This window comes from Gracilinanus agilis, chromosome 2 (assembly GCF_016433145.1).
Source record: "Gracilinanus agilis isolate LMUSP501 chromosome 2, AgileGrace, whole genome shotgun sequence".
NCBI lineage: Eukaryota > Metazoa > Chordata > Mammalia > Didelphimorphia > Didelphidae > Gracilinanus > Gracilinanus agilis.
Window position 1 is genome coordinate 707,734,311 of NC_058131.1, and position 7,969 is coordinate 707,742,279.

Sequence of the window (7,969 nt, forward strand, 5' to 3'; positions counted from 1 at the left end):
CTCCTTTCCCCCACCCCCACCCCTCCCTTTCCCTTAAGCTCTCTGGAATCTACTCTTCTTTCTTCCTCGAACTCTTGAAAATCAGCTGGGTAGCAGAAAACCACAAGAGGAAACTGTGGTTAAGGAGGTAGCTAGGGTTAGGAAGTTGAGTCAGGGCAGAAGGGGACTCCACTGGGTACTGGGGATCCCAGGCTTCCCTGTGCCTGCCCCTGGGGAATCAGGCATATGTCGCTTTGGATAGTGCTGGGGATTTTTACTTTTTCAATCAGGCATAGCTGAATAACTCTGAGCCTTTGGTTTACTCTCTCTCCCAAGGGAGCCTGGCTCTCCTTTCCTCCCATCAGGCTACACCCTACAATATCTCCTATTCCTTACCACCTAACTCAAGTTCTTCAGTAGTAATGAATGGAGCTAAGAACAAATTTTGTGGCTACTCCTGCAGTTGATTTTCATCCCAGACTTTTTCAGATTTTTAAGGTGCTCACCATTTCAAGGGTTTTTATAAATATTGTTAAACTAGAAAAAATATATTCCTACACCTGTAATCCATTTAATATTTAAGAATAAGGGAAAACAACAACTCTGGAAATGGGGGAGGAGAAATCAAACCCTCATTCCTGAAATTCCATGAAAATTCATCCATGACTTTGACCTTTTGAAATTTAAAAAGGAATAAATACTGCATAGCCAATCCATATGATAGAAGAGATCAGAAGAGAATGCCCCAGGCATTTATTTATTTAGTTGGTTAATTGACATGGCAGATAAGGTAGGTTAGAAAATGTGGGTTGAATTGGGTTTGGAGTCAAAGGATCAGGGTTTGAATTCTATTTCTGCCACACACTAGCTATATCTTTTTGAATAGGTCTCTGGCCTTTTCTAAATTCCTTTTTCCCTTATGTTAAAATAAGTGGGCCAGTCTGGATAACCTCTTACCAGCTTAAAATGGATCATTTTACTTTCTGTGATCATATTTTCTAGAACAAGGTGCCATCCCAAGACATTTTCAGGATTTGTTCTAATTTTGTAGCTATCAGATCATCCTTTCGAGTATCAATAGCTTATTACATTTTTTTAACCCTTAACTTCTGTGTATTGGCTCCTAGGTGGAAGAGTAGTAAGGGTAGGCAATGGGGGTCAAGTGACTTGCCCAGGGTCACACAGCTGGGAAGTGTCTGAGGCCGGATTTGAACCCAGGACCTCCTGTCTCTAGGCCTGACTCTCAATCCACTGAGCTACCCAGCTGCCCCCAGCTTATTACATTTTGGTCAGCTGACCAGTGAAGAACCTGGGGCCTCTAATCCATTATGGTAGAATCCCATTATATCATAAATTTAGAACTGGAAGGGTTAGTTCACCAAGTCACCTAATCCACCTGGCACATTTTACAAACAAAAACCCAGCAAGGTTAAATTATTATTATTTTTTGTTTTACAAAGTCTTACAGGTAGCAAGCTGCAGAGCCAAGAGTTGAACTCAGGTCTTCTGAGTTCCAGATTGAAGCTTTCTCTTCAAACATAATGCCTTGTTGAACCCATATTTGCAATCCTCAAAGAGAAATGCAACTAGCTCATAAACAAGTCATAGGGTTAAGAAAACAAATAAGAAAGAACAGGTGTGAGTGCGTGTGGAAGTGTGTGTTCTCACCGAGGTCATATATACCATCGATTTTGTTTTTGCAAAGTGCTTGATTAAAAGCAGAGGAGAACTATTTCTAGCAGGAGGAGAATTAAGTCTTTTTTTTCGATATTTTTTTGTTTGTTTTTATATTTTTAAACCCTTAACTTCTGTGTATTAGTTCCTTGGTGGAAGAGTGGTAAGGGTAGGCAATGGGGGTCAAGTGACTTGCCCAGGGTCACACAGCTGGGAAGTGTCTGAGGCCGGATTTGAACCCAGGACCTCCCGTCTCTAGGCCTGACTCTCCATCCACTGAACTACCCAGCTGTCCCGAGAATTAAGTCTTTAGCAGAAGCATACACAACGTAGAGTTGACCTGCTGACAATAATCAGTTGATTTTGGAAGAGGCAAAAAAACACAATCAAAAGGATTTGGGGGGGCTCATTTCGGGGGAAGAGCTTGAGTGTTCATTGATATGAACGACTCTGATACTTACTACCAGTGTGACCATAGGTAAATCACTGCCACTCTTTGCACCTCCGTTTCCCCATCTGTAAAGATGTCTAGGTTGGACTAGTTGATGTCCGGGGCTTTTTCTAAGGCTAGAATTTAGGATCTTGTGTTCTTCTTCATTTATTTCAAAAAGTTGTGCGCAGGTAGAGCCTTTCCTACCATCTTTCAATCCAGCACATCGCTATTTAATAGCTGGTTCTGGCTGATGTCCCCATTCACAGTGGACGAGGAACCAGTGGTGGGAAACAAAAGTGATGACCAAACTTCTGGCTGGAGTCCAGCATGCATTTGGGGGAAGCTTGCATTTTCCCCCATCCATTATGCCTTAGTGATCAATGAATGAGACCTTTTTTTTTTTTTTACTTTCAATTTTAACATCAAATTTTTTTCTTTTTCTATTATTTGAACACATTGTCCTTTGAAGCAAGTAGAGAAACCTCCTGGAGACACCCAAGTATCATAAACTGGAATAAAGTCAGAAAGTTGAAGTTAGTCACTTTCACTTGAGTAGAAGTCATAGAAGCATTTTATACTGCAGAAATAAAAAGTCTAATTTTCTTGTTGAGGGGAGCAGCCAGTCCAATCATTCAGGATGACCAAGCAAAACCGACTGAATTAGCACACATGTAGGCTTTAAGCTTCTTATAGAGTCTTTCTTAAAAGTTTGAGGTTGTATTGATGTGCTTTCTTATTTTTTTAATTGTTGGTTCTTTCTTCTTCTTCTTTTTTTAATGCTTCCCTTCTGTCCCAGTAATAACTGTTAAGACAGAAGGCAAGGGCTAAGCAATTGTGGTTAAGTGACTTGCCCAGGGTCATACGGCTAGGAAGTGTCTGAGGCTGGATTTGGAAACAGGTCCCTCACCCAATTCCAGGCCTGGCTCCCTATCCACTGAGCCACTTGGCTGCCCTAATCCTTGATTATTTCTAACTAGTACAACTCTACCCCCACCCCCCCATTCTACAAAGAAACACATTGAACTCCTTCCCTTTTGAAAAAGAAAAAAAAAAAAGGGAAGGAAAACTGCCTTTGGGATAAGGATGGTCTTTAGAGTCAAAGCTCTAGATTTCTATTCCACCCTGTCATTTCCTCCCTACGTGACACAGGTCAAGCCACAACTTCCCTGCCTTCAATTTCTTCATGTGTCAAATGAGGGGATAGAATGACCACATTTTGCTCCCATTTCCCACCCCCAAGAAGAAGATGTTTCATTTTCTTTTTTTTTTTTTCCCCCCCTGGGACTAGGATTGATCATGGTCATTCATCTGCCTTCCGCCGTTTTTCAATGCCTTTTTTTATTCGTTTGTTGTTTGTTTCTAGTGTATTGGATGGGTTTATTCAATGTTCTTTAAGGCAGTGGGTGGGATTTTACAAATGTCTTCAAAGTGGCCTGTTTGTAACTGCTCGTGCTACTCATTCTACCAAGTACAATGGAGCCTGCAAACACAATTCTTTTAAAGTGCAATTTTATCTTATTTATTAAAACTCATGATGTGGAGGGAGAGGGAGGGAAGCACACCTGAGGACATGCAGCAGAGATTTGGGAAAGTGTTGGACGGAAGCCATATCCAAGCTTATTTTAATTAACGTGTTGCATTGCTTTTGCTTTTACGTTACCTAAATCCATTCTTGTCCTCCTCCAATGCCTCCTAATGGTTGGGAAGTAATTCTGGGTTTTTCAAAACAGTGCCAGCAAGGTAAGCTGGGACAGCATCGGTTAGGTGTCCTTTGAGGGACCGTTTGCCTGCTGTCTGACGACCCATCACATTGATTTTAAACAAGTTTCCTGAGTAGAAGGAAAGCCAGCACGCAGGTGGTGAAATTTGGGGGCCCAGCAATTCATGAAGATTGTCGATGAGGTCTAGAACTTGGGTTTTTAACCTGGCTTTCAGGGAATTCCAATGGGGTCCGTGGATATATATTAGGAAGACCATGAACGTTGAGAGCGGCACAAATTATATCTTTATTTTTCCCTAACTTCAGTTCTGAGCAATACCTGGGATTCTGTCACTAGTGGAGATCACAGATATTTTCATATTACCATTACGGTTGTTGCAGCTGCCTCAAAATATTACTTTATGCTCTTCGTTGCTATAGTTATTTGACCTGCCGTTAGATCTTTTATTCCATAATATTTTGATAACTAAAAGTAGCTAGTTAATCTAATTGGTTTTCTTTGTAGACTTCTCTATTTTATTTTATGCATTTAAAAACATTATCCTGAGACGAGTCCGTAGGCTTCGTTAGACATGACCCCAAATGGATAAGAGCCGGTGGTCGAGGGAACGATGTTTTTGCCTTTTCTCTTACTCCTGGGGCTTAGTGTAAATGTTTGGTGACTCACTGAGAGTTGAGAATTGGGCCATTGAAAGGACTGCCTGCTGTTATGAAATCCAAGATTCTAGAAGATGAATATACCCATTTTCAAAAAAGGGGGGAAATAGAACAAGGTCTATAAACCGGTGACTTTGCTTTGGGGTCCTGGGAAAATTGTAGAGTCGAAGAGGAGGTGGTGTCTTTGGGCAGAGGACAGTGAGCATGTCACTGTCACTTTCTTTATCAAGAACAGATCATTCAAGATTAAATCCATTTCCATATATATATATATATATATATATATATATATAATGTATGTATTTTTTTAAACCCTTAACTTCTATGTATTGACTTATAGGTGGAAGAGTGGTAAGGGTGGGCAATGGGGGGTCAAGTGACTTGCCCAGGGTCACACAGCTGGGAAGTGTCTGAATTCGGATTTGAACCCAGGACCTCCCATCTCTAGGCCTGACTCTCCATCCACTGAGCTATCCAGCTGCCCCTTCCATTTCCATTTTTGAAAGGATTACTAATTTACAAAGTGAGAAGACTCATGTGGATGAGTTTACCGAGAATTTAGCAAGGTTTTTCATACAATCCCTCACGTGATTTATATGATGAAGATGGTGAGAGATGGATGAGATGAGTACCTAATTAGATGTATTCAAGAAATGCTAGTTGTTAACGATTCCATGTCAACATGTCCGGAGGTCTCCCGTGAATTTCCCCAGGGATCCATGATTGCTTAGCCTTGTGTGTATTTTAACGTGATTCTTAAAAAATCAGCGACTTGGATAGAGATGGGGTGCTTCTCCAATTGGCAGATGACACGAAGTTGGGAGGGATAGCTAACAGTGTCAGGATCTAAACCAATCTTGACAGGTTAGAGTAATGAGCTGAATCTATTAAGACGAAATTCAGTAGGGATAAATATAAAGTCTTGCACTTGGAAACAAAAAAACCCTATTTGACAAGTATAATATGGGGGAGGCATGGAGAGAGAGCAGTTGTGGGGAAAACAGAAGTATCTGGGAGGGTTAATAGGCTGCCAACTCAATGTGAGTCAGGAGTGAGATGTGCTGGAGAGTGGAATTCGCGAGACCTTGGGCTACGTTAAAAGGGACTGAGATTGGGAGATGATTACTCCACCGTAATCTTCCTTCATTAGAGTCTTGTGTTCAGTTCTGGGTTCCACAGTTTGGGAAGGCCACTGGTAAACTGGGGCACGTCCAGAAAAGGTAACCAGTATGGGAAAGGGACCCGAGTCCATGACGTACGAGGGATTGGTTGAAGGAATTGGTTATTTAGTCTGGAGAGAAAAAAAAAAAAAAGATTCAGTAGGGTCATAATGACTTTCTGCAGGTATTTGAAAGGCTGCCTTGTGGAGGTGGGATTAGATTTATTTTATTTGGACTCAAAGGGAAGAACCAGGAATAATAGGCAGAAGTTGCTAAAACCTAGCTAGGCTTGATGTCAGGGAAACTTTATTACAATTGAAGTTACCCTAAAGTAGAATGAGCTGCCTTAAAACAAAGATTCCCTTCCCATGAAGTCTTTAATTAGAGGCCGGAGGACCACTTTTTGGATTTATTACAGGGCACTGCTTTTGTGGTATTGATTGACCATTAGCATTTGTCCCCACTCATATTCTAAGAGGCAGTGATTCTCAGTATTGATCTACAGGTAAAGAGTTTGTCCTGGTAAAATAGAGGAGCTTTTCTGAATATGGCTTAGAAAAAGATGCTTTGCTATTTTCTTTTTTAAAAAACCAACCGAACAAAAGTTACATATAAACCAGAGAATAAATATCGTAGCTATTTTGCAGTGAGGCAGTATAATCCACTGGCAAGATTCTGGAGCCAGGGAACCTGGATTTGAATCTCCAACAGTTACTACCTTTGTGATGTCGGGAAAGTCACTTGACATCCTTTGGCTTGAGTATTCTTATCTCTAAAATGAAGGGGTTGAACTAGATGGCTTCTGAGGCCTCCTCCATCTCTACAACACTGATTATATGAAATAGAGGGTCAAAACACCAAGAGGGAAAACAAGAATTGCTCATTCCTTCGACCATCTAAAAAATTGTGGCTCTTCCAATGTTTCAAGGATAAAAGTTTGTTCATCAGCTTTAGAAGAAGAGAAATTTGGTGTACTATAAAATTAAAGTAGTTGATTTAAGTCTATGCTTTTAATAATTTTTCTCGCTCTCTCTATGCTAGTTGCTAATTATTCTATGTCAACATGTCAGGAGGTCTCCAGTGAATTTCCTCAAGGATCCATGATTGCATAGCCTCATGAGTATTTTGACATGCTTCTTTAAAAATCAGTGACTTGGATATAGATGGGGTGCTATTTCTCACGATTCCTATTTCATCCTCGTTTACCAACTTAAACAAGATTTATCTAAATTATACTAATTCTGTGGCAAAAAAATTCTTTATCATTTGCATGTACCTGAAGGAAAATGGAAACACCCCATTGCATTGACCTATGGGTCCATTGCCTTTCTCCACATTGTCAGTATTAAATAAATGCCTTTTAGTTTGGCATCTCTTCTGGACTTCTCAGTTCTAGTGAAGTCTAAAGGAATTCTGTTGTGTTACTGGTGACCCGTGCTCATAGACCAAACATGTATATGAGGAACAGACCAGAGAGCTAAAGAGGGAAGTGTTTTTGAAATCTCTTGAAATCCACCAAATACATTATATAGTCATCCAAGAAAATTTCCTCCCACTTTTCTCTGGAAAGAAAAGATGGAACTGAAGATGCTGAGCTCAGCTGGCCAGAGACGGGCCATATTACATCAACCCCACTAACTTGCCAGATGGTGGAGATTTAACATGCTGGGACCCTATAAGATAGATAGATTCTGAGTTGATGCCTTACCTGGGTAAGTTCAAGAAATTTATGCGAGATAATCTTACTTTTGTTCCTGCAGTTTTGTTCATGGACCCTCATATTTATGAGCTGAAAGTTGGTATCTCTCTGCCATATTTTTCCTGCTTTTCCTTTCTCTTCTCTGGGCAAAAATCCAATGGATCTGTGACATACCATTTGAGTAAAGTCAAATAGAAGACAATATTTCAGTTGTTTCACAGCCAACAGTGGTAAAATATTCCTCGGGGGATAGAAAAATTACTAAGATTTTGACAAGTTTGAAGCGTGTTCTCTTGAAAGCATGTGGGAATGAAGGAGATGCAATAATCTAACCTGACTTTACTGGCAAGAGGACAGAACTGGGGGGCCCTGAAGCCTTCTTCACACTCCAGACCTTTTGAACTTTCAAATCTCGGAAGGGGTGGGAAATTATAGCAAAACTTAGCCCTCTTTTCTCACCTCATTTCTCTCTCTCTCTCTCTCTCTCTCTCTCTCCTTTCTCCCTCCCTCTCTCTCTCTCTCTCTCTTTCTGTCTCTGTCTCTGTCTCTCTCTCCTTTCTCCCTCTCTCCCTCTCCCTCTCCCCCTCTCTCTCTCTCTCTCTCTCTCTCTCTCTCTCTCTCTCTCTCTCTCTCTCTCTCCCATATAT

The 7,969-nt window shown here is 40.8% G+C and overlaps 1 protein-coding gene across 1 annotated transcript in view; it reads left to right on the forward strand.

The window, feature by feature from the left end:
- The window catches only part of TMEM26 (transmembrane protein 26), a 52,483-nt gene that overhangs the window by 1,031 nt on the left and 43,483 nt on the right, over window positions 1-7,969 (forward strand). The window lies entirely within an intron of this gene.